The sequence below is a fragment of the Hylobates moloch genome, unplaced genomic scaffold, assembly GCF_009828535.3.
Source record: "Hylobates moloch isolate HMO894 unplaced genomic scaffold, HMol_V3 SCAFFOLD_10, whole genome shotgun sequence".
NCBI lineage: Eukaryota > Metazoa > Chordata > Mammalia > Primates > Hylobatidae > Hylobates > Hylobates moloch.
Genome location: NW_026652285.1, coordinates 39,211,380 through 39,239,038, shown reverse-complemented (window position 1 = coordinate 39,239,038; position 27,659 = coordinate 39,211,380). Strand labels below are relative to the sequence as shown.

The following is a 27,659-nucleotide window of genomic DNA, read 5'->3' as shown; positions in this document are numbered from 1 at the left end:
ATATAAATCTGTAAATTTTCGATCTTCTTTTTATCATTTCATTTTTTCTAGCAATTAATTGTTAGTAATTTTACAAAAACATGCAGCCTACAATGCATTAAAAATAAACTGACTTTACCCACAGACAGTCTGAGAAGCACTGAGCTCTAATACATCCAGAGAGCCAGTTAGTCTCTCAGAACCTGAATTTCTTTATCTGTAAAAATACGAATAACGAACACCACCCTGAATTTTTTACAGAGTATATGAAAACTAAACACAATTATGTATTCATAAACTATTTATACATATAAGGCCTCCTATAAATATACAGTCATCATATACTAAGTAATAATTATTTGTGAAGTAGCATAGCATCTCAGCTAAAAGAAGCCTGGCATATATTAGATACTAAAGGTTTTTATACTTCATGAATAAATACAAAAATAGAAATTTTGGCAATGGATACAATTGCACACAAAATAACTGTCTCAGGGAGCAGCATATGATTTAAAGGCAAGTCACATCATCTGTTAATAGCAAACTTTCTTTATCTATAAAACAATGGTAATTATGACTATTAATTTTAGGTTAAGGTGAGGTTAAAAGAATACACTAAAGTATTTAGCGGTTAGTACTTGGTATGTGAAAAGTATTAAGTATTAGTCTTATATCTTTAAGCTCTTTATGCTAAGAAAACTACTGAATTCTTTATATGCAATGTCTTAGTTAATGCTTATAAAAAATTTAACCAGACAACAATAATAATCTCCATTTTGAAATAAGGAAACTAAGATTCAAACAATGTCAGCAACTTCCACAGTCCTACACAGCTACTTTAAATCCATGTCTGTCTATAAAAAAATGTGGTCAAGTTTCCCATAGAATACCACCTCCCTAAAGGCTTCCAAGTCATGAGAATAAATTTCACAGGGTACATTTTAGAAGCTTTCTCATTTTATTTATAAACTATATAGACTTTTTGCATAAGACACAGAATCGACAGATATCCTGAAACCTAGAAAAAGAGACCCACTTACCAGTTTGAATTGTTGGGCTCTTCATGCTGGTAGTGGCCACTTTCGGTGCTCTGCTCTGAGCTTCTTCTCATAATCCTATTTCCAGGCTGCCAAAAAATAGGAAATGAAAAGAAAAATGACACTCGCTTGCTTCAAGAAGGATTTTGATATATTAATGGCAATAACGGTAATAATTAACATACAGAGTATTTGTTTTATAAAGGTTTGAAAGAAACACAGTAGGAATTAATTCACTTCACATGTTTGTGGTTTTCCATTTTGAAGTTAAGTATATTGTTATGTTTATCTTGCAATTCACGGAACATAACAATCTATTTAAATTAATCATTAAATTATTATTATTTTTATTTATTTATTTATTTATTTATTTATTTATTTATTTATTTATTTATTTTAAGATGGATTCTCGCTCTGTTGCCCAGGCTGGAGTGCAGTGGCGCGATCTCTGCTCACTGCAGTCTCTGCCTCCCGGGTTCACACCATTCTCCCACCTCAGCCTCCCGAGTAGCTGGGACTACAGGCGCCCGCCACCACAACCGGCTAATTTTTTGTATTTTTAGTAGAGACGGGGTTTCACCATGTTAGCCAGGATGGTCTCGATCTCCTGACCTCCTGATCCTCCCGCCGTGGGCTCCCAAAGTGCTGGGATTACAGGCATGTGCCACCGCGCCCGGCCTATTTTCTTTTTTTTATTAAATAGATAAATAAAGGAAACTCATGTTTAAAGCCATTCATATATTTGAAGATCTGTGTACTTAAACTCCAGAAGGCAAAATGGTATTTTGTTATAATGTAATGAGGAGAAAACAGACCGGAAGGAGAAAAGACTTACTGTGTCCATAAACCTGCTTTCAAAGGTTAAAATTTGACAATGCGGTCAGCATGCAAGTTAAAGATTATTCTTTGTGGTTTCTGTATTTAATATACTGGACAAGTCAAAAATAGTAATGATTCACTTATTAAGGAAAATTTAAATGCAATCAGTTAAAAACTGGAATCTGCTTTTGGAATTGTAAAGTTGTAAAAGGAAATGAGATGTTCTTTTTAGGATTAGAATATGACATTTCCATTTTCTTGATCAATCATTTCCTTCTTCCCCTACTCCACACCAGCTCCCTTCAGTGAACCACAGAAAGAGAGAAAGATAAGTTGGCAGAAAACAGTAGAAACTACTCTAGGGTAATTTTCACTCCCTCAAAATAACTATAATGAGAAAAAAAATGCTTTCTGAAAATAATTCGAATGTCAATCACTTTCCTTAAACTTCATGTTTACATATCAGATTTCCCACATGACACTGCCACTTGTGTGACCAATGATGATGGCAATAATTATGTATTGTTTACACTGTATCATGAACTGTTCTTAGTATTTTGGGGTATGATCTAATTTAATATTTACAAAAACCCTGGAAGGCAGGTGTTATTAATATCCCTACTTTTAATGATGAGAAAAATGAGGCACAGTTTAAGTGAATTATTCAAGATCCACAGCTAGTAAAAAAACAGAGTAGGATTTGAACTTTTTCAGAACCCATTTTCTTAATCTTCAAGGTATTCTACTACCTTTCAAACTTGACCCAAATTGAAATTCTTCATTTTCCTCATATACCTTCTTAAGTCTCCCCCCATTTTCTAGGGAACTGAAACATTTGCCTTGTATTCAAGCCAGGAATGTAGGCATCTCCTTGATACCTTTCTTTTCCATGTGATTTTACAGGCTAATTATAGCTAATATCCATATAATACACTTCAATACTCAAACTGAAGCCACCATCATCTATCCCTTAGAATATAGCAAGAGCTTTCCACCTATTCTCACTGATCCCACGCTTGACACCTACAATAAATTGCTCACATAATTCATAGCATAAATCATCATTTTACTTCTTTGGTTAAAATTATTCAGTGGCTTTTTATTGCACATGGAATAACATACAATCATCTATTGTGGCCTACAACTTCTGACATGAGCTGGCTGCAGCCGATCTCTCCAACATTACCATATACAGTTCTTTTCCATTTTTCCACTAACTGATTTTCTAATAAGCCATGGTCTTCTGCAACTAAGGACTTTGGGAATCAACCCTGGAAGGCTCTGAGACTGGATACTTTTCATCCCACAGTTCTCAGTTCAAAAGTCACTTTCTCAAAGAGAGTCCTTCCTTCCGTCATAACCTACAGCCATGTTTTAATTTATTTGTTTAATTATCTATTATCTCTCCTCCTCACTGAAGAAACCAGTAACTGTCAAATAGCGCTGAAGTAAGCTTGTGCAATGAGGCATCAGAATGATTATTTCAGGACATATATATTGGTTTTATTTATACCAAACAACATTTACATGTGATTTTAACTAGCAGCATTTTTTTTTCCTATCTGAATCATTCTACTAAAATATATGCAGCCCTCTAATCTTTGTTTCTGATTTTTTTTCTCAGTTTGATTTAAAGCATTGCTTCTCAAGCTTAAAGCAAATATGAGTTACATGGAGATTTATATGCACATTCATCAAACTGCAGATTTTTCATTCAGTGAGTCTAGAGTGGGGCTGCAGAATCTGTATCCATCACATAGGTTACTCTGATGGTGTTGATCTACCCACCACATTTTGAGTAACAAGAATTCAGAAGATAGGTCACAGTTTTAGATGGTTTCAAAAAGATTCTTGAATGATTCCTATTGTATATTTCTGTGTGTTTGTGTGTGTTTTCCATGTGCAAAAATACTATTATAACAATAAGTTTTTTAAACGTACATTTTCCTCTTCAGACAAATGCCATTCCTGTGAGATCAACAATACATCACTAAGTAGTTAACAAATCATACATACTTCTTCTCTTATTTACTTTGTAATTTGTCAATAATTCTGGATAAAGATTGTCCTTGCCTTGAAGATAAGTGTGCATCCTGATGTCATCTAATGCAGACACCTTTAAATTTAATAACACATAAAATATATAAAATACTGGAATTTTGTAATTGGCCAATATTTGAGCTAACTTCTGCACTTTTCTGTGCTTTTTTCTATGTTTCTGATTCCTTTTACAGTATACATTTTAGCTTTCATTCATGAAGTCCTATAATACATTGTGCTAAATATGTGTGTTTATATACTTTTATGTACTTATGTTATTTCATTTAATTGATAAATTGATGAAGTTAAAGTTTAAAGTAGTAGTTATTATTTTGGGCTCTTACTAATGGCGAGGCACTGTATTAGTGCTTTGTATATATTAATTATCATTACAAAAATAAACTATTAATACATAGAGACAGAATTTTGGGATGGAGGAATTAGTTCAAGCATATATGTTTTAAAAGTGGCAAAAATGATATTAAATTCAAGTATGCTCAGCCCTGTTTTTATCATCAAGGGAAATTTAATTTTTTAAAAGAATCATATCTCTGCTAGAAGATATTTTAGGCAGCCAATTATATTACAGAAGAGAACATAGGAACTAGCTCTGTATTATATACTTTATTAAAGGACAATATGCCAAAAGAAGAAGTGTTTGCAAAAGCACAGGAAATGTCATTATAAATTTTACAGAATACTGATTGCAGTCGTTATTTCCAAAATTTAGCAAAAGATCATTTTATTGCTAAATATTACTGCCAAAGATCTTTCTGAAGGCACAGGTTTTAATCAATGTTGAAAGAATGAAATAAAATAAGTAGATGTTTAATAATGGCAGACCCATGTAATACATAAATGCTTATGTCTGACATATTTTTCATTTAAGAATGATAGACCCAGGTGACAAGAATATGCTTATTTCTTAAAATTTTTTTTTTTTTTTGAGACAGAGTCTCACTCTGTCGCCCAGGCTGGAGTGCAGTGGCGCAATCTCGGCTCACTGCAAGCTCCACCTCCCGGGTTCACGCCATTCTCCTGCCTCAGCCTCTCCGAGTAGCTGGGACTACAGGCGCCCGCCACCACACCCGGCTAATTTTTTTTTTTTTTTTTTTAGTAGAGACGGGGTTTTGCCGTGGTCTCGATCTCCTGACCTTGTGATCCGCCTGCCTCGGCCTCCCAAAGTGCTTGGATTATAAGCGTGAGCCACCGCGCCCGGCAAATATGCTTATTTCTTACTTGTCTTTTCAGCAAAATTTCCAAACAACAATGTATTTCAGGAACATGTGTCTAGTTCCTTTAAAGAACAGTCATTGGTCCTATCTATAATGACTATTTCTCTCATATGAGTACCATACTGAAAAATGTCTTAACTACTGGAACCATGTCATCTGTGTGTGTGTGTGTGTGTGTGTGTGTATATATGTATATGTGTATGTGTGTGTATATATATATATATATATGTATATATATGTATATATATATGTAGGTGTATATATATATATATATGTGTACATTTTGAGAGAAACTTAAATAGGGTTACTTCCTAAGTAAAATTTCAACCACCATAATAAATTGCTATTACTTGTTTTGACAGATTATGTAATGCTATGATTTCTGTGAGGTTAATTTACGTTTACAAAGAGTTGCTATTATAATCATTGCAGGTCAATAATGGTTTCACTTAGACTCAATTATCAAAACAAGAACTTTTAACAACACAGGAAAGACAAAGTATTTGCCCAATGGGTTAGTATGGCTCTTTTCTGAGAGAGGTTTAATTAGAGCTGGTCAGTTTATTTTCTTCATTATTTCTGAGACTCACCTTATGATTTTCTTTGCACATATGTTCAAATGCTATCTTCAATAATTTCTTTGAAAGGAAACACTTAAGTGCCTTTATAATATAAAGCATCTTAACTCTGATTATGTTTGAAAGCCAGTTATTCAGAGAAATTTATTCTTTTTCAAGAGCAGATGGGAACAGGCTCAAGGAATCCATGGCAGAAGACACAAACATGGGAGTAAAACGACAATAGGTAAATTTCTGATAGGAATAAAGAGAAAAATAAATTGTAGATTGAAGTGTTTGTTTGTTGGAAGGGAAAACAAGGTTAAAAATTAAAGGGGGAAACTATTGCCAGGAGGAAGAATTCAATAACTTTAATATTTTTCGGTTAATGTCTTACTGGAATAACTTACCACCTCACCTTGCAACTGTCTTCTCAGATTTCACTCTCTTTCTTGTTCAGTCTGCTCCTAAAATGCTTCCAGGCTTTCTATCCAATTTTCTTACTTTATTTTACTGCTAATTTTTTTTTGTTAGCATCCTATCTGTCCTTTTAGGCCATTATTCCCTTCTATAACTTACAACTTTATAGAGGGTTAACTGACTTTCCTGAAGAAACAAAAGGCATTGCGACTTTTCTATTTCTATGGCTCCTACCACCTCTTGCCCCTTACTGCAACAATTTCTCAGCTAAGACATCTGCTTCAACAACAGTCCTGCCTCCTTTTCATACATCAATTTTGTTCCCAATTTCACCAGATTAAATTCTCTAATCCGAAGCTATAATCTTGTCAACTCATTATCAAAAGATTTCTCAAGCTCCCCTGTGTAATACAGGGTTGGAGAATGGGCATGGAGCTCCATTTCTAACTCCAAAGCCTGGGCTCAAAGTCTTCAAACGTCTTTGATTTACCTTTTTGGACTCATTTCCTATGTGCAAATTCATAATGCAAAAGTGTATTGCAAATAGTTAAGATCTTCATAACTGTGACTAAATTCATGCTCAGAAAAAATATGTAAAATAATTATTAATATCCATATTTTGTAATGAGACAATGGAAACATGGAGATGTTATGGCTACTCTAGGCCTTCAGTTAACCTAATAAATAGTAGTAACCAGGCCTTCTACTTCCGCAGCCTATACGCACCAAAATTTATTTGTCCTCTAATTTGCATGATTAGCCACTTCTTTAAATACTTCATTTTCTTTTCTCTGAAGACAGATTTGTGCATATTTATATTCAGAGGAACATTCCTTTCAGTCTCTTTATTTTCAAGTATTTGTCACCTTCCAAGATCTACATCAAATGCTAACTCCCTCTGTTACTTTCTTTTTTTTTTTTTGAGACAGAGTCTTGCTCTGTCGCCCAGGCTGGAGTGCAGTGGCGCAATCTCGGCTCACTGCAAGCTCTGCCTCCCGGGTTCACGCCATTCTCCTGCCTCAGCCTCTCCGAGTAGCTGGGACTACAGGCGCCCGCCACCACGCCCGGCTAATTTTTTGTATTTTTAGTAGAGACGGGGTTTCACCGTGGTCTCGATCTCCTGACCTCGTGATCCGCCCGCCTCGGCCTCCCAAAGTGCTGGGATTACAAGCGTGAGCCACCGCGCCCGGCCTGTTACTTTCTACTGGAAATGCTCTCCCCCTCCTCTGTGTAAGTTTTTATTGAATTTCTCTTACAGTAGTTCTATTTTCTGCCATTTTTTAAGTTACATGTGTACGAACTACCTCTCTTGTTTATACATAAGCTTGAGAATGTTGGCCCATCAGAGGTTATGAGGCTCAGTCAGACACATTTTAAGAAAGATTTTTCTACCTAGCCCATGTTGCTCTGTTCCAAGGTAACTTTATCACCTGGTGGTAGTTACTTAAATTGCAGGCACATTGTAAAGAAGAATTAAACAGTCTCAAATACTGGATTTGCATTTCAAAACCTAAAAGGTGCAAGGTATTGGAATCCCATTTCAGCTATACAAGTTCAGGATAGGTAGACTCATTTAATATTAAACAACTTTTGTTAGAATTAAGATTGTTTCTCCTTAACTCTATTATCATCATTTGTCACATCTTCACTACCATTGAAAATCTTGCTGATATTCCTATCTCCAAAGCAATGGACTATTTGCTGATAAAGTGTTTATTTTGTGTACTGCAGGCATTTTGGAAATAGCTCTTGGATCAAACTAAATGAGTTCCAGTATAAATAAAGAACCTAAGACATTGCAGGTGGCACTCAGCAAGATATTGGTGTGACAGCTAGAGATGCGGTGTGACCCTCTGCAATTGATATTTTGTATTGAGTGCAGGGTCTAATAAAATGAGTTCCATCATGGAACTTCTGTGCTCATTGAAATCTGTTTTAAACCTAAATATGAGGTTTCACTGCTGCTTTAGTGACAGGAAAAAAAAATGATAAAAAACGAACTGTAACTAGGATGGTAGCTTGAGTCACATTCAGGCCTTAAAATAACTGTTAAATATGTATTTTCTATTGTAATCAAAGTGAGAGGTGAAATAATATTTGTATTGTATATGTTGTCTCACTGTGGCATTATTTCAAATACACTGAAACATGATTTACTTTATTTATTCTAAAACTTATGGCACATTTTACAGTTTGATTCATTTCCTAAAATTTTCAAAGCTGTAGTTCATTAAATTACACTTGTTTCATATAAGCCACCCAGAACATCCACTGTTAACCTAAAAAGATTGGGAGGAAAAGGGTTATTTTAAACACATTCTATTTCCTTCATGTAGATCAATGAAGACAACTTCCTAAAGAACTATATTTTCTCGCTGTTGCAGGAAAAGCTTCAGATTATGGTAACTTAAGTAGAGAGAAAGAAATACCACCTCAATATAACAGGCTAAGCTTTATCTACAGCCTGGGCATTTAATTAGGGGTCCTAGTGTCAGCAATAGCTTCCAGTAGCATGGTCTTTTTTAAAGTACCCTTCACCTGAATGAAGTGAGTAAGAATTGCTGATGAGGTTTGACTATCATCCACTGGGAATAGCCTAATGACTCACAAAATTACACAATCTTCAAGTAATAAGTGACTCAGGTTGTCCGGTCTATCTCCCATTCAATGTGGGGTATACCAGCCTTTGTTAACAAGGAGGACCCATAATGTGGTTCTCTTGGCACCAAGAATGGAGCTTGAAACAGCAGATCCAACTGTTGGATAAATCTGTTTATACAGAGTGGAAGGCTTGTACCTGTCATACATCGGTCCAAGTTTTGCCCTCTAGACCTATTCAAAATACACAGAATCCCAGTTTCATGAGGCAGCTCTTCAAGTAATTGAAGGAAGTTATCACTGCCCTGCAGGGATATAGAGCATGTTTCAGACTCAACATCACCACTTTCTTGAATACCAAATGACAGCCACATTCCTCACATGACATGTTTGTAGATACTTACTATTCTGGTCACGCTGTTTTGGATGTACTTCAATTTGTCAATGTCTCTTTTTAAAATACATCGAACGCTGTATGACATTTCTGGAGCTACTAGCAGACGTGGAACTCCATGAGAATAACAGTAAATTTATCTGGCTTGTGACTAGTGACAAGGTCTAAACTTAAATAAAATTTCTATTTCCCAAAAGTAGTCAGAGAAGGAACTATTACAATATTCATGGATTAAAAATTCAACTCTAAGTCTGCTGGTGTTACAAAGTAGTATCAGAGAGAGACATCGTCTACAGGGTGTTGTGAGCAACCACAGACAACACTTCAATCAATTGTCTGTTAAGTCTTCAAAATATTGAACTCTTTGAGAGGGAGGGAAAGAACATCTGTCAGAGAAAGGACATCTAGGTCATGACTCTCCCCTCAAACAGCTCAGTAAACTTGGACAAGTCACTAATGTCTGTGGTTCTCAGTTTCTCCATTATCAAGTGAAAGCATTCACTAAATTACCTCTAAGATTCCATAATATTTCCTGGTAAGGGATTTCAATGATTCCCAACTTCTTATTGGTCAGAAATCATTCTAAAATCCTGTCTTTGATTAAAATTTACCCCCAATTTAAATAGTTTTATCTTCAATAAAAATCTGAGAAAAGTGCTTCACCAGTTCCTCCAGTCTTCCTACTTATGGCTCACTGGCTGATTCACCCAGCAACTTACTTTGTTATATACTATGAGCACAGCATAGTGCATGGCACTCTGGATGATACAAAGTAATATCATCACAGCTCTTTCTCTTGAAGAATTTACAGTCTAGTTGTGTAGATATACCTATACTATAACCTAGCTAGACTATAATATGCTACAATTTAAAGTGTAAGAGTATCAAGTAAATGATAATGACAATAAATAATAGTGGAATCAGAGGAGAGTAAGCTCATTATGGCCTGAAGAGATGAAAAATACTTCATGAAGGATATATAAGGAGACAGTAGAAGTTGATGAGGTAGGATTTTGATAGCTGAGAGAGGAAAGTATTTGTGTACTGATAAGATAAAGCATATTTTTTGATAAAGAGTCTTCCATTGCTCTAGAAATTATGTAGCCACAGCATGCAACAACCCTGAAACATAGTTGCTGAAACCAACCCCTTGTACATGTTTCCACCCTGCTTAGTTAGCATGATACAACCATCACTCCCAAGGTTTGACACTCCCCTGGGGCCTGTGCAGCACTGTAACTATTAGGAGACCTAAGAACAAGAGGAGATATTTACTTTTGGGTTCTAAAATATACTCAGAAGATATAAGTGGAAAAAAAATTTTATTGACAACTGGCTTTGGAGGAGGTGATTTTGAGCTCTGCAACTGCTAAATCACTGTTCTTATTCTTGGTGTCTCTACTGATTTGTATGGCAGAGGTTACTTTAATTATGGAGCCAGGTGACATAGCTTGGAATGACTAACGTTTCGGTAGGAGAAAACGCACACACTTTCAGAATTAATTTCAATTAGTCTGAAAAGAGATCAATTTAGTAGGATGAGGAGAGCTGAGGATATCCTTCTAATGCTGATTTGAAATCCAGCACATCCAGACTATTGAGCGTTGTTTACCTCTTCTAATAATCTGCTTGAGGGTAACACTAGCTGTTGTTTGGCCTAATTATTTTCTTGACGACAACAGGCACAGCAATGACAATTGAAAGATTCTGTGTGGCAATTTCTTACACACAAGAAAAGTAAATGTAGGTCGTTATGTTTGGCAATTTGTGTGTTGCAAATGACTGATAGAAAGTAATAGGTGCTCAGTAAATATTTAGTAAGTAATTGAAGTCTGACAAAAACTAGGATTCCTTTGTGTTATTTAGAGAAAACAAACATTTATTCCAATCAAGATATTGTCTTCTGGAAATTTTTCCCAGTGCCTTATATTTTCCAAAGAATGTACACATACATACGTATGTTCATGTGCATATGCACATGTGTATGCATGCATGTATGTGGGTGTGTATGTATTGTTTTTCTATTGCTGAGATTTCCTTTTAAAAAGGTATTCCTCATGTACAGGAGACATCTAGTTCTGTTATATTGAATAGTGCTCTCGTTCTATGAGGCCTCCAAACAAATGGTACTTTAATGTAAAAAAAAAATCTTGGGTTGACCCTCCTTCAACTCATGAAACACAACCTCACGTTCCAAAAAAACCCACAAAATGGAATTTTAAAAATCATAATAAAATAGTAATATAAACTCACAATCTATGACTGGAGATAGAGTTTACAGGACATATAGCCAGACTCTCTTTTGTAGGATGCTTGCAGTCTCTCCATTAAGGGTACTGACTTATTTGAGACAAAAAAAAAAAAAAAAAAAAATTTTAAGAGGCTGAGTGCCAAGCAGAGACAGCAGGAGCAGTTCCAGAGGAAGATGGCCTCAAGGTAGAGTAAAAGAAGACATGGAGTCAAAAATGTAACCCGTATATCGAGTAAACCATAGAAAGAAAAAGTGCAGCTCTGCTTTGGATGGAAGAAAGCCCATATAAAGTTACAGTTACTCACTAATCTAACATCATATTGTAGAGACAGACATTGGTCCCCATGGTGCGGGAAACTAGCTTCTTTTCATCCTCCGTAACTTTCCAACAGCAGGTGGTCTTCTAAGAGTTTATTGAACACTGAAATCTTTTGATAAATATTCTTTTAGTATGCTTTTCTCACCACTATGATTTGGGGAATGCATTAAAGAATAAATTGATATTTTCAATTTCAACTCACCAGGTATTTTTGGAATGCAGGTAAGGTGATTTAGCATAAGCCAATCCTACTTGAATAAGCCTGATATGATTATTTTAGAAACAACTAAATAGAGTTTGGGTCATATGCATAATAATTCTTATGCCAAAATTTTAGAGGAAATCTATCTGAAAACCATTGAAAGCCACATTTATGAGAGCCAATTTATTATAATCAATTCTCCCATGAAACATCCTCTACTTCTTCTCAACTCACATGAAGTGTGTTGGAAATGTCAAATTTCCCAAAGAAAGGTTGAATAAAGTGTACACAAATATCCATAACATACCCACAAGAAATACTAACATAAACAGCAGCATAAATCTTGATCTTGTCTGCACTGTGACACCTTAGGCCGGAGAATGCTGCTAGCTGCATTCAGACTTGATCCTAATTTATTGCTGATATGACACAAATGTTAAATACAGCTGCAGCCATTAACCCAAACTCATTAATTAGAAAACAAAATTATGGAATATTTTTTCAGCTTAATTTGCCAAGATGCTCTCAATCAACACAGGTTGGGTGTTTGATGAAGATTCCCAGCTTTTAATATGATGCATAATGTATAGATCAAAAGCCAAACAAAACAAGAGAAAACAATTAGCTATTTAGCCTATTTAAAAGTATACACACGTATACTCTGAAAAGCATGCTTTTAAAGTATAGCCCTGCTGACATCTATTTTGAATATATACACATTCTTTCTTACCAAACCAAATGACAGTCATTTCTCTAGGATAAAAACATTTCTTCCACTTTCCCCATGGAGGTGATTTTGAGTAGCAAAAAAGCTACAGGAGTCATAGGATAAGAATTTCAAGAGCTAAAAATTAATGTGGATTCTTAAGGTTTCTGTGCTTTTTAATGTTTTGCAAATACTTGAGAGTGCCTGCAGAACTCTGAAAAGACGTTAAGAAAAAACTTTAAGAGATGTAATGATATCCCACATAAATAGGGAAACTTACTTCAGAAACACTGACCCAAGGAACAGAAATATATTACTTACTAATTAAATTAAATAATATTGTAAATAGATCCAACTTCTTCACTGAATCATCCAAAGTGAGTTATCCTAAGACCATTAAGGCAAGACAATATAGGATAGTGGTTAAAACACCAGCTGTAGAATGAAACCTTCAGTTAAGATCTTAGCACTGCCATTAATTGTTTATATATTAAGCAGGTTATTTGACTTATCTAAGTCAACCCTTTCTCATTTGCAAAATAAGGAAAACAACAGCACATATTTCATATACTTGTGAGAATCAAAGGAGTTTTTTGTGTATTTGGGACATAATGAGTCATATATGTAGTTATTTTTAATTTTGCAACAATTTTTAAGTAGTATCTCCAAGTATAAAACTTCAATGAAATATTTTTCTAGAAATAATTTCATCAGAGCTATCTTACCACATGATGGTCCTGGTTATACTAAATCACAGTTCAAAGTTAAATTGTAATGGTGCTTGAGTTAATCATATTATTTGCTGTCATCAAATTGTGTGATGGTGAATAAGGCTGGATAAATATTGGTCTATAAATGTTTGACCAATAAACAAACACCTTATATTTTGTCCAGTGTTTTGAAATTTACAAAATTTTTTGAAATAAATTATTTTTACTTGTTTAGCCAGTGCTATTGAGACTGAGGCTTCAAGAACTGCAAAGATGTTTAAAGGAATCAAAAAAGCTTATATTCTAATGATGCATGTAGGGTAGAGGTGGGGAATTCCTGTACCCACTTCTCTACATTCTGGCATAAATTGTCAGTTTCCAGAATACTGACTGAGCAATATTTATAAATGATCATGATATCATACTTTAAAATGTCACACTCCAGGGAGATGAGAGTAGCTTTTCTTCTACAATTCGTTGCAACCTCCATCTCCAGGTTTCAAGAGATTCTCCTGCCTCAGCCTTCTGAGTAGCTGGGACTACAGGCACGGACCATCACGCCTGGCTAATTTTTGTATTTTTAGTAGAGACAGGGTTTTGCCATGTTGGCTGGCTAGTCTCGAACTCCTGACCTCAAAGTGATCCACCTGCCTCAGCCTCTCGAAGCATTAGGATTACAGGCGTAAGTCACTGCGTCCAGCCCATCCTCTTCCTTTTAATATTGTGGCTAAGAAGGGGCTTGTTCTTTGAGGATAGGCCTTAACTTTTGTTCTCTTGTCTGTTCTTGTATTTTGCTGTGACTTTCTAAGTCTGTTAGCCACCTGCTAAAGCTGAGGTTTAGGAAGATAAGGAGGCCGTAATCCCAGCACTTTGGGAGGCCGAGGCAGGCAGATTATGAGGTCAGGAGATCGAGACCATCCTGGCCAACATGGTGAAACTCCGTCTCTACTAAAAAAATACAAAAATTAGCTGGGTGTGGTGGTGCATGCCTATAATCTCAGCTACTCGGGAGGCTGAGGCAGGAGAATCACTTGAACCAGGGAGTCAGAGGTTGCAGTTAGCCGAGATTGCGCCACTGCACTCCAGCCTGGCAACAGAGCAAGACTTCGTCTCAAAAAAAAAAAAAAAAAAGTAAGATAATGAAAGGTATATAGGTATGATTTATGTAATAAGTAAAGTTTATAATTCCAATTAGCAGACCAATATTTATATAATCTTTTGTATGATAATGAATGAAAATAAAATCAAAGAGCAAGAAAGTGCTAGACTCAGTCTTGGCATAAAATCAGTCCGCAAAGTCCCAAGTTAGTAAAAAGGTATACGGTGTGAGCTGCTTTCAAATCCTACCCCAGTAAGGTGGTTAAAACTTCTAGGTAGAGTTAGGGGAGAAGGCCCAATGGAACAAGTAAACTTCAAGTTCCAATACAACCTGTGGGAAAGGCAAGCTTATATTGCAGGAGTTTAACAAAAGAAAATGTACTGAGGCTTAGAAATATTGAACAAGTGGTTCTCAAATGTAGTCAATAGACTGCTCCTTACTAGCTGTACAATAATCAGCTCAAGTGTTTGTTAAAAAGCAAATTTTCCCATCTGTAACCCAAACAGGCTCTGACTGAGTAAACTTGGGTGAACTAGGAATGTGCATTTTAAAAACTTCCCAGGTAAATCTCATAGGGAGTTTTGTGAGCAACTGGGTTAAACAATTTGCACAGAGTCATAAATACAGTGACTGCTAAAGCCAGAACTAGAAGCCACTGTGCTCCGCGTTCCTTCATTACAGATTTCCTAAAAGTAACCTTGAATTAATTTAGTTTACTTATGTATAAGACAATAGAAACATAAACTCAGATTATGTGAGGTGTCCTACCCAATGGCCAATATAAACCTATATCTTAAATATCAACATTTTAATGGTTTTTGCAAGGGTAGAGAGAAGTAACATTCTAACATAATACTGGGATTGTATAAATTAGTTTAACCTTTCTAAAGGGTAGTTTTTCATAATCTATCAAAACTACTGGATTATTGAACATAACTTATCATCCAATAATTTCACTTCAAGAAAATTATTCTACAGCTATGCATCTCACATATATCAAAGGGTGTATGTAAAGGATGTTTATTGTAAAATTATTTGTAAATGTTAAAATCTGGAAAAAATACAAATCTTTCAAAAACAAAGAGAAAACAATGTATATAGAGTTATTAGAAAATTCTTTGAAGGATACATGAATAATTCTTAACAGTGGTTAACTCTGGAAAAGTGAGATGGGAGTATAGTAGTGTGTATGTCTCTTGTTGCCATTGTAACAAATTACTACAAACTAGGTGGCTTTAAACAGCACAAATGTATTTTCTTAAAGCTCTGGAAGTAAGAAGTCTGAAATGAATCTTATGGAGCTAAAATCAAGGTGTATGCAGGGCTGATTCTTTCTGGAGGCTTCAGTAATAAATATATTCCTTGTCTCTTGCAGCTTCTAGAGGCCTCTTGGCATTCTTTGGCTTGTGGCCACATCACTCTAATCCCTGTGTCTGTGATCGCATTGCCTTCTTATCTGTTTTAGAAGGACCCTTGCCATTCCATCAGGCCCACCCATGTGATACAGGATAATCTCTGCATCACAGAATCCTTAATCACACATGCAAAATCTATTTTACCAAATAGAGTAACATTCACAGGTTCCAAGCAGCAGGATACAAGCATTTATGGGTTACCAGTTTTCTGCCTACCACATGTTCGGAGTGAGTATTCTTTTTATTATCCTCTTTTTTGCATTATTTGACTTATTTTAACCATGTTTTTGTATTAACTTTAAAATAAAATTAAACCTAATTAAACATTTAAAATCAAATAGAAACCTGTGCCTTTCTTAGGTACACTGTGATATATCAGCCACAAGTGCAATATTTCATTTTTGAAGAAGGATTTATTTATGCCCCAATTTGTTCCAAAGAGTATTCAGGCAGTTTATAAAACAGGCACCTATAGTAAAATAAATAAAATTGAAAGTTAAAAAGGGATTAGAAGTATAACAATATGAGAATGCCTATACTATAATCTTATGAGTAAAAATACTTGTTTTGAATAGGCATAAATCTTGTTTTGAGGTTCCTGACTGCTAAAGCAAAAAGGGAAACTGGGGGAAAAAGGGTGTATTATTTGTATTGTTGGCAACTGAACAAATGTATCAAATTATCAAGAGGAGATAGATCTTCCTAGTACTAAGCTCATAGAAAATTTTGCATGGCCATCATTGTATGGGGCACTTAGTGTTGCCAATAACTTTGAAAACAATTTCATATCAGATTTCAAAATTTCAGCTTTGCTCTCTCTCCTGTGATTCCTAATAGAAAAAGATGTTGCCAGGAATGCTCCACACAGCTAAATTTCATTCGGTGTTGTGTATCTTGCATGTGCCAGTGAGACTAAGTGGAATACAAGAACAATGTCTGATCAATTTGTCTAAACTATCCAGTCTCCCAGTTTTAATGTCTTGGGGGAAAAACTCTATGCCAAACAAATAAAGCATTGAGAACACATAGCATTAACTCGTATGCTGAAAACCTGAAAGCTTTATTCTAGCCTGTAGCGAATTTTTAGAAAGAATCCAAAAGTACGGCAAAGTATGGGTATAATATAAATGCTGCCACCATTGTATGAAGGATATGCTGCTGGCAACCTGAAGCTGCATAACATAGCTTTAGGTTACAATAAAATACCACATAGTCCTGTCAAGCTTAATGTTGTTGTTTTTGTTAAAAGTAGGGCTTTACAAATCATTCTGGGTCTTTTCCAAAGTTCTACTAAACTCCTGAAATACTGACAGCTGTTAATTATTCCCTCCATTGAAGAAGATGCATGGAAAGGTTTCAACTAAAGAGATCCCTAAACATAAATGAGTCTCTGAATTCCAACCAGCATCTAGAGGGACTACTATACACTGCCATAATACAGGCCACTAGGAAAGATCCTACACCTGTCCTGGAGGGAAGAAGTCAATAAATGCAGAACTGCAAAGGACTCCGAAAAGAAAAGAAAAGAAAAGAAAAGAAAAGAGAAAAGGAAAGAAAAGAAAAGAAAAAAAAACGGTGAGGGGAGGAGGCGGGTGGACTACTTCATCACTGAGCAATTATCCTAAAAGCAGTTGCAGCTCACCAGGTTTCAAAAATTTACAGAAGTGTTAACCTATTGTATTGGTGTAGGTAAAAATAATGGAAAACCCAAAGAACTCTGACAGATGGGGGCTCATGTTTTTCAAGTCACTAGGCTGGTTGAGATGCCTAAAGGTGTGTTTCTTTAAGGAAACAAGTATCCCCTGTCATCCTCATCCATAGTCCTTAGTTTGTGGCATTTGTCCTATTTTATTTCCAGGCAATTATTTGCATTTCCTGACATACGAAACGAACAAAGGAAGAAGCTCAAAGTGTTTCTCGTTAGGAGGCTTTGCCTTTTCATCCTAAAGGGAATCCCTTTGTTAATACTTCCACCTACATTTCTTTCTCCAGAACTCAAAACATGATCATCTCTCATTGCCAGGGTAACCAAGAAAGAATTTATTTATTTATTTATTTACTTTTTATTTTTATTTATTATTATTATTATACTTTAAGTTTTAGGGTACGTGTGCACAAGTTGCAGGTTTGTTACATATGTATCCATGTGCCATGTTGGTGTGCTGCACCCATTAACTCATCATTTAGCATTAGGTATATCTCCTAACTGACACATCACTTTTAAAATCAACATTGGGGGTCTGTTAGTAAAGATAACAAGTGAGGATGGATATTCAGTAGGCATTTAGCTGAGAATACCACAGACATCAAAAGAAGACATGATAATAAATCATTGGAGAGATATTGGTAAACGCAGTACCTACTCTCTACCCATCTCTCTGAGTCTTTTCTAGCTGTTTCAGAGCAATTAAAGTGAGTAGTAATACAGATACCTTATATGTTACTTAATTGAAAAATCATGAAACAAACTAATACATAACAAAAATCTATTAAAATCCTAGTGTGATGGTTAATACTAAATGTCAACTTGATTAGAGTGAAGGATGCAAAATTTTGTCCCTAGGTGTGTCTGTGAGGGTGTTGCCGAAGGAGATTAACATTTGAGTCAGTGGACTGGGAAAAGCAGACCCACACTTAATCTGAGTGGGCACAGATCTAATAAACTGCCAGCACGGTCAGAATAAAAGCATGTAGCAGCACGTGCAAAGACTAGACTGGCTTAGCCTTCCAGTTTACACCTTTCTCCAGTGCTGGATGCTTCCTGCCCTCGAACATTGGACTCCAAGTTCTTCAGCTTTGGGACTTGACTGGCTTCCTCTCTCCTCAGCTTGTAGACGGCCTATTGTAGGACCTCATCTTATGATGCCGGGAGTCAATTCTTCTTAATTGACTCCCCTTTATATATACATCTATGCTATTAGTTCTGTCCCTCTAGAGAACCTTGACTAATACACCTAGAATTATGGATTCATAGATTATTAGATTTAGAATAAATATTAACATATATTTGTTTGGTGCCAAAGCAATTGCGGTTTTTGCCATTACTTTTAAATCACAAAAACACAATTACCTTTGTATCAACCTAATATTTAGGCTACTTTTTTTTAATCATACTTTAAGTTCTAAGGTACATGTGCACAACTTGCAGGTTTGTTACATATGCATACATGTGCCACGTTGGTGGGCTGCACCTAACATTAACTGGTCATTTACATTAGGCATATCTCCTAATGTTATCCCTCTTCCCTCCCCCCACCCCACTACAGGCCCAGGTATGTGATGTTCCCCTTCCTGTGTCCCTGTGTTCTCATTGTTCAATTCCCACCTTTCAGTGAGAACATGTGATGTTTGGTTTTTTGTCCCTGCGATAGTTTGCTGAGAATGATGGTTTCCATCTTCATCCATGTCCCTATAAACGACATGAACTCATCCTTTTTTACGGCTGCATAGTATTCCAGGGTGTATATGTGCCACATTTTGTTAATCCAGTCTATCATTGATGGACATTTGGGCTGGTTCCAAGTCTTTGCTATTGTGAATAGTGCTGCAGTAAACATACATGTGCATGTGTCTTTATAGCAGCATGATTTATAATCCTTTGGGTATATACCCAGTAATGGGATGGCTGGGTCACATGGTATTTCTAGTTCTAGATCCCTGAGGAATCAGCACACTGTCTTCCACAATGGTTGAACTAGTTTACATTCCAACCAACAGTGTAAAAGTGTTCCTATTTCTCCACATCCTCTCCAGCACCTGTTGTTTCCTGACTTTGTAATGATGGCCATTCTAACTGGTGTGAGATGGTATCTCATTGTAGTTTTGATTTGCATTACTCTGATGGCCAGTGATGATGAGCATTTTTTCATGTGTCTGTTGGCTGCATAAATGTTTTCTTTTGAGAAGTGTCTGTTCATATCCTTTGCCCACTTTTTGATGGGGTTGTTTGTTTTTTCTTGTAAATTTGTTTGAGTCCTTTGTAGATTCTGGATATTAGCCCTTTGTCAGATGAGTAGATTACAAAATTTTTTTCCCATTCTGTAGGTTCCTGGTTCACTCTGATGGTAGTTTTTTCTGCTGTGCAGAAGCTCTTTAGTTTAATTAGATCCCATTTGTCAATTTTTGCTTTTGTTGCCACTGCTTTGGGTGTTTTAGACATGAAGTCCTTGCCCATGCCTATGTCCTGAATGGTATTGCCTAGGTTTTCTTCTAGGGTTTTTATTGTTTTAGGTCTAACATTTAAGTCTTTAATCCATCTTGAATTAACTTTTGTATAAGGTGTAAGGAAGGGATCCAGTTTCAGCTTTCTATATATGGCTAGCCAGTTTTCCCAGCACCATGTATTAAATAGGGAATCCTTTCTCTATTGCTTGTTTTTGTCAGGTTTGTCAAAGACCAGATGGTTGTAGATGTGTGGTATTATTTCTGAGGGCTCTGTTCTGTTCCATTGATCTATATCTCTGTTTTGGTACCAGTACCATGCTGTTTTGGTTACTGTAGCCTTGTAGTGTAGTTTGAAGTCAGATAGTGCGATGCCTCCAGCTGCATTCTTTTGGTTAAGATTGTCTTGGCAATGTGGGCTCTTTTTTGGTTCAATATGAACTTCAAAGTAGTTTTTTCTAGTTCTGTGAAGAAAGTCATTGGTAGCTGGATGGGGATGGCATTAAATCTATAAATTACCTTGGGCAGTATGGCCATTTTCACGATATTGGTTCTTCCAACCCATGAGCATGGAATGTTCTTCCATTTGTTTGTATCCTCTTTTATTTCGTTGAGCAGTGGTTTGTAGTTCTCCTTGAAGAGGTCCTTCACATCCCTTGTAAGTTGGATTCCTAGGTATTTTATTCTCTTTGAAGCAATTGTGAATGGGAGTTCCCTCATGATTTGGCTCTCTGTTTGTCTGTTATTGGTGTATAAGAATGCTTGTGATTTTTGGACATTGATTTTGTATCCTGAGACTGCTGAAGTTGCTTATCAGCTTAAGGAGATTTTGGGCTGAGAATATTGGGTTTTCTAAATATACAATCATGTCATCTGCAAACAGGGACAATCTGACTTCCTCTTTTCCTAATTGAATACCATTTATTTCTTTCTCCTGCCTGATTACACTGGCCAGAACTTCCAATACTATGTTGAATAGGAGTGGTGAGAGAGGGCATCCCTGTCTTGTGCCAGTTTTCAAAGGGAATGCTTCCAGTTTTTGCCCATTAAGTATGATATTGGCTGTGGGTTTGTCATAAATAGCTCTTATTATTTTGAGATATGTCCCATCAATACCTAATTTATTGAGAGTTTTTACCCTGAAGGGCTGTTGAATTTTGTCAAAGGCCTTTTCTGCATCTATTGAGATAATCATGTGGTTTTTGTCTTCGGTTCTGTTTATATGCTGGATTACATTTATTTAATTTGTGTATGTTGAACCAGCCTTGCATCCCAGGGATGAAGCCCACTTGATCATGGTGGATAAGCTTTTTGATGTGCTGCTGTATTCGATTTGCCAGTATTTTATTGAGGATTTTTGCATCGATGTTCATCAGGGATATTGCTCTAAAATTCTCTTTTTTTAGTTGTGTCTCTGCTAGCCTTTGGTATCAGGATGATGCTGGCCTCATAAAATGAGTTAGGGAGGATTCCGTCTTTTTCTATTCATTGCAATATTTTCAGAAGGATTGGTACCAGCTCCTCCTTGTACCTCTGGGAGAATTTGGCTGTGAATCCGTCTGGTCCTGGACTTTTTTTGGTGGGTAGGCTATTAATTATTGCCTCAATTTCAGAGCCTGTTATTGGTCTATTCAGGGATTCAACTTCTTCCTGGTTTAGTCTTGGGAAGGTGTATGTATCCAGGAATTTATCCATTTCTTCTATATTTTCTAGTTTATTTGAGTACAGGTGTTTATAGTATTATGTGATGGTATTTGTATTTCTGTGGGATCGGTGGTGATATCCCCTTTATCATTTTTATTGCATCTATTTGATTCTTCTCTCTTTTCTTCTTTATTAGTCTTGCTAACAGTCTATCAATTTTGTTGCTCTTTTCAAAAAAACAGCTCCTGGATTCATTGATTTTTTGAAGGGATTTTGTGTCTCTACCTCCTTCAGTTCTGCTCTGATCTTAGTTATTTCTTGCCTTCTGCTAGCTTTTGAATGTGTTTGCTCTTGCTTCTCTAGTTATTTCAATTGTGATGTTAGGGTGTCAATTTTAGATCTTTCCTGCTTTCTCTTGTGGGCATTTAGTGCTATAAATTTCCCTCTACACACTGCTTTAAATGTGTCCCAGAGATTCTGGTATGTTGTGTCTTTGTTCTCATTGGTTTCAAAGAACATCTTTATTTCTGCCTTCATTTCGTTATGTACCCAGTAGTCATTCAGGAGCAGGTTGTTCAGTTTCCATGTAGATGAGCGGTTGTGAGTGAGTTTCTTAATCCTGAGTTCTAGTTTGATTGCACTGTGGTCTGAGAGACAGTTTGTTATAATTTCTGTTCTTTTACATTTGCTGAGGAGTGCTTTACTTCCAACTATGTAGTCAATTTTGGAATAAGTGTGATGTGATGCTGAGAAGAATGTATATTCTGTTGATTTGTGGTGGAGAGTTCTGTAGATATCTATTAGGCCCGCTTGGTACAGAGCTGAGTTCAATTCCTGGATATCCTTGTTAACTTTCTCTTTTGTTGATCTGTCTAATGTTGACAGTGGGGTGTTAAAGTCTCCTGTTATTATTGTGTTAGAGTCTAAGTCTCTTTGTAGATCTCTAGGGACTTGCTTTATGAATCTGGGTGCTCCTGTATTGGGTGCATATATATTTAGGATGGTTAGCTTTTCTTGTTGAATTGATCCCTTTACCATTATGTAATGGCCTTCTTTGTCTCTTTTGATCTTTGTTGGTTTAAAGTCTGTTTTATCACAGACTAGGATTGCAACCCCTGCCTTTTTTTTGTTTTCCATTTGCTTGGTAGATCTTCCTCCATCCCTTTATTTTGAGCCTATATGTGTCTCTGCACATGAGATAGGTTTCCTGAGTACAGCACACTGATGGGTCTTGACTCTTTATCCAATTTGCTAGTCTGTGTCTTTTAATTGGAGCATTTAGCCCATTTACATTTAAGGTTAATATGGTTATGTGTGAATTTTATTCTGTCATTATGATGTTAGCTGGTTATTTTGCTCATTAGTTGATGCAGTTTCTTCCTAGCATTGATGGTCTTTACAATTTGGCATGTTTTTGCAGTGGCTGGTACTGGTTGTTGCTTTCCATGTGTAGTGCTTCCTTCAGGAGCTCTTGCAGGGCAGGCCTGGTGGTGACAAAATCTCTCGGCATTTGCTTGTCTGTAAAGGATTTTATTTCTCCTTCACTTATGAAGCTTAGTTTGGCTGGATATGAAATTCCAGGTTGAAAATTCTTTTCTTTAAGAATGTTGAATATTTGCCCCCACTCTCTTCTGGCTTGTAGAGTTTCTGCTGAGAGATCCACTGTTAGTCTGATGGGCTTCCCTTTGTGGATAACTCGACCTTTCTCTCTGGCTGCCCTTAACATTTTTTCCTTCATTTCAACTTTGGTGAATCTGACAATTATGTTTCTTAGAGTTGCTCTTCTCGAGAAGTATCTTTGTGGCGTTCTCTGTATTTCCTGAATTTGAATGTTGGCCTGCCTTGCTAGGTTGAGGAAGTTCTCCTGGATTATATCCTGCAGAGTGTTTTCCAACTTGGTTCCATTCTCCCCATCACTTTCAGGTACACCAATCAGACCCAGATTTTGTCTTTTCACATAGTCTCATATTTCTTGTAGGTTTTATTCGTTTCTTTTTACTCTTTTTCCTCTAAATTTCTCTTCTTGCTTCATTTCATTCATTTGATCTTCAATCACTGAAACCCTTTCTTCCAGTTGATCAAATCAGCTACTGAAGGTTTTGCATTCGTCATGTAGTTCTTGTGCCACGGTTTTCAGCTTCATCAGGTGATTTAAGAACTTTTCTACACTCGTTATTCTAGTTAGCCATTCGTCTAGTATTTTTTCAAGGTTTTTAGCTTCTTTGCGATGGGTTCGAACTTCCTCCTTTAGCTCACAGAAGTTTGATTCTCTAAAGCCTTCTTCTCTCAACTCATCAAAGTCATTCTCCATCCAGCTTTGTTCTATTGCTGGTGAGGAGCTGCATTCCTTTGGAGGGGGAGAGACACTCTGATTTTTAGAATTTTCAGCTTTTCTGCTCTGTTTTTTCCCCATCTTTGTGGTTTCATCTACCTTTGGTCTTTGATGATGGTGACATACAGATGGGGTTTTGCTGTGGATGTCCTTTCTGTTTGTTAGTTTCCTTCTAAGAGTCAGCACCCTCAGCTGCAGGTCTGTTGGAGTTTGCTGGAGGTCCACTCCAGACCCTGTTTGCCTGGGTATCAGCAGCGGAGGCTGCAGAACCGCAAATATTGCTGAACAGCAAATGTTGCTGCCTGATCTTTCCTCTGGAAGGTTCATCTCAGAGGGGTACCCAGCCATGTGAGGTGTCAGTCTGACCCTATTTGGGGGTGCCTCCCAGTTCGGTTACTCAGGGGTCAGGGACCCACTTGAGGAGGTAGTCTGACTGTTCTCAGATCTCAAACTCCATGCTGGGAGAACCACTACTCTCTTCAAAGCTGTCAGACAGGGACATTTAAGTCTGCAGAGGTTTCTGATGCCTTTTGTTTGGCTATGCCCTGCCCCCAGAGGTGGAGTCTACGGAGGCAGGCAGGCCTCCTTGAGCTGTGGTGGGCTCCATCCAGCTCAAGCTTCCCAGCCACTTTGTTTACCTACTCAAGCCTCAGTAATGGCGGGCGCCCCTCCGCCAGCCTCGCTGCTGCCTTGCAGTTAGATCTCAGACTGCTGTGGTAGCAATGAGCGAGGTTTTGTGGGCATGGGTCCCTCTGAGCCAGGCACGGGATATAATCTCCTGGTGTGCTGTTTGCTAAGACCATTGGAAAAGCGCAGTAGCAGGGTGGAAGTTACCCGATTTTCCAGGTGCCATCTGTCACAGCTTCCCTTGGCTAGGGAAGGGAAGTCCCAGACCCCTTGTGCTTCCTGGGTGAGGCCATGCCTCATCCTGCTTCGGCTCATGCTCAGTGGGCTGCACCCACTGTCCTACACCCACTCTCCAACAAACCCCAGCGAGATGAACCTCAGTTCGAATTGCAGAAATCACCCATCTTCTGTGTCACTCACGCTGGGAGCTGTAGACTGTGGCTATTCCTATTCGGCCATCTTGGAACCACCCCCCTCCTATTTAGGCTACTTTGATCAGTAGGTGTCTAGTGCATGAAAGATATAAGACCATAAAAATATAAGACTATATAATAAAAATAATAATACATAATGTGGTAGAAATAAAGGTAAATATTGTAAAATATTAAATTATCCACTATGATATTTTACTCAAAGACTTTCTTTTTGTCTTTCAATATCAGAAAGAAGGCAAACTTATGTGGACGTAACCTATATTCATAATATCTGCAGGCATTTTCGCAAGAAAGTAGCCTTTGATTCATTTATCCATACTCTGAAGAGCAGCTTATTTAACTCTAACATGTTATAACTGCTATAAATTTTCCCTTCTTTAGCAAACCAAAGGTAAGTCCTGGGAGGTCAGTTGGAGATGCAGAGGAATGAAGATACTATTTTCTAGCCTTAGAGTGAAAGACAGATGACTTGTTTTCTGAGGCACTGAAAGTAGAATATGGGGAATTAGGAAGTAGAAAGACCATCTCAGTCAGACATACCTGGGGTTTTGAATTATCACTTTTATCTTACTATTCAATATGTATATAAGAATAGACCTGATAAAGTCTTGAGTGATCACAGTTCCAGGAGCCTGTTGTCAATGATCAACATCCCTTAGCCTTTGGCCCTAAGTAAATAAGAGGTAAATACCTTGTTCTGTTGTAATTAGTTCAATTCAAGTGCCTGACAGCAACTCTAATTTAGACATATATGGGGTTTATTTAGACATATATGGGTTCAAACTCAGACTTCCCATTTGACTGCTGAATGACTTCGGGTAAGTTACTCAATTTTACTAATCCTAGTTTTCTTCATATGTAAAGAGTGATGAGGATACACTTCTGAAAATTAAACAACGTAACATACATAAAATCACATAGCACAGTACATGGCCATAGTGGATGTTAAACAAATGGCATTCCTTCATCTTATTCCCACTGAAAAGCCATCACTTTATAGATGTGATATTTCCAAAGAAGTTTGCAGAACATCTCTCTCCTACAATCCCATTTCTCACAGGAAGCCTTTCTAGACTAATTAGAGAATAGTAGATAACTTTCTATATGTCCCCAACTGGATGCCATAGTTGCACAGTCACACAAGCCACACAAAAAAAGTATGTCACCTCCTAGAAACTTCTCTTTGATTGTAGTCAATTAAAATGATCCTAGACTTGAAGGTAAATTGTGAGACCAGAAATTTTTCTTGATACTGCTTTTCCCCTAAGTAGCAACCTCTGTCTCTAGTTCTCACCACTCAGGAGTCATCTGCCTCTCTCCCTGTTTTGGTCTTGGCTGATGCTGAATCTTTTGGTAACAGGATAAAACTCTGAATACAGCCACTGTGTGTGTCTACTGACTTTGAAGATACTGAGATGGGACGCAGGATTAAAGAGGCAGAGCTGTGCCTCTGGGGCTTTCACACCAAGAATATACACTACCAACATATTTCACCTTATTAGACATCCTTCTCCTCCTTCCTAATCACTGACCACATGCCCTTGTCTTTGTAATCAGAAGCTGTATTCCTCTAAAGGCAGAAAATGTTAAATCCCCAGAAATTTGAGGCAAACAAACAGCATTAATATTCACTAGAATCCTCAAAGATTAAAGGTACTACCATAGCTAGAAAAACAATAATGAAAACATATTTTTGTGAAAAAAGTAAAAATAATTGGATGCTAGAATTTTAAAATGAGCTAAATAGATTAGATATAAACAAGTCAATTGATTGAAAAATTGAGGCAAGATATTTTCTCAGAATGCACGACAAAAAAAAAACAAGGAGATAAGAAGTAAAAGAGAGGAGTTTGGAGGCAGGAAGAGTATACTTCAATGTTTCAATATTCATCTGATAAAATTTCCAGAGGAGTATAATAGAGATCATGGAAGAGATGATTTTTTAATTAAAAAAGATATACAATATCCCTAAATGAGAAAAATAAGATGGCTCCAAATAGAGAGGTGATCGCTGAGTACTGAGCAGAAAGAATAAGAAAAGTAAAAATAAGGCTATATTTCCAAAGTCAAATTACAAAAAGCTACAAAAGGAAAGCAGCTTGAATTCAAAAGAATGAATATTAAATTAGTCTAAGGTATTTCAGCAGTTAAAGTGGAAGACTGAATATAATAGTACAGTGTCTTCAAAAACTCTGATCTTATACACAGGAAAATAACACGTAAGTAGTAGAGAAAAATAAAGACTTTTATAACATTCTATCTACCAACTGCAGGTCCTTTCTGAAAATATTGCTAAGGGATATATCCTAGCAAAACAAGTAAAAAAAGATTTCTATATCAAGAAATATGTCAAATTCATGCAACACTGTTGAACAAAAATTTTATCAGCATATTTATATAAAAATGTACTTGAAGTATCACACACAAATTGTTGGTAATTAGGAAGTATTTATTTCTGCTAAAGATAAGGCAAGGCAGGTGAAAGAAGAAGCATGCTGCATTCTTTGTTTTATTTGAATGTGGCTATAAATACTAAGTAATTCCAGATGTTGGCAGAAAATAAAACTTTTTGAAGTTTAAATAAAATATTAAGCATTGCCACTATCACATTGTAAATTTGATGAAGAAATTTAAACTAACACAAATAATTGAATGATGCAAAGAACATTAAATTAATCCA

The 27,659-nt window shown here is 36.6% G+C and overlaps 1 protein-coding gene across 3 annotated transcripts in view; it reads right to left on the bottom strand.

Moving 5' to 3' along the window:
• LINGO2 (leucine rich repeat and Ig domain containing 2) overlaps positions 1-27,659 on the bottom strand; it is a 1,340,276-nt gene that overhangs the window by 585,020 nt on the left and 727,597 nt on the right. For all 3 annotated transcript variants that reach the window (XR_009215357.1, XM_058445803.1, XM_032164210.2), the window contains one exon: positions 1,020-1,105. The gene's annotated coding sequence lies outside the window, so the exon portion shown is untranslated. The remainder of the gene's footprint in view (positions 1-1,019; positions 1,106-27,659) is intronic.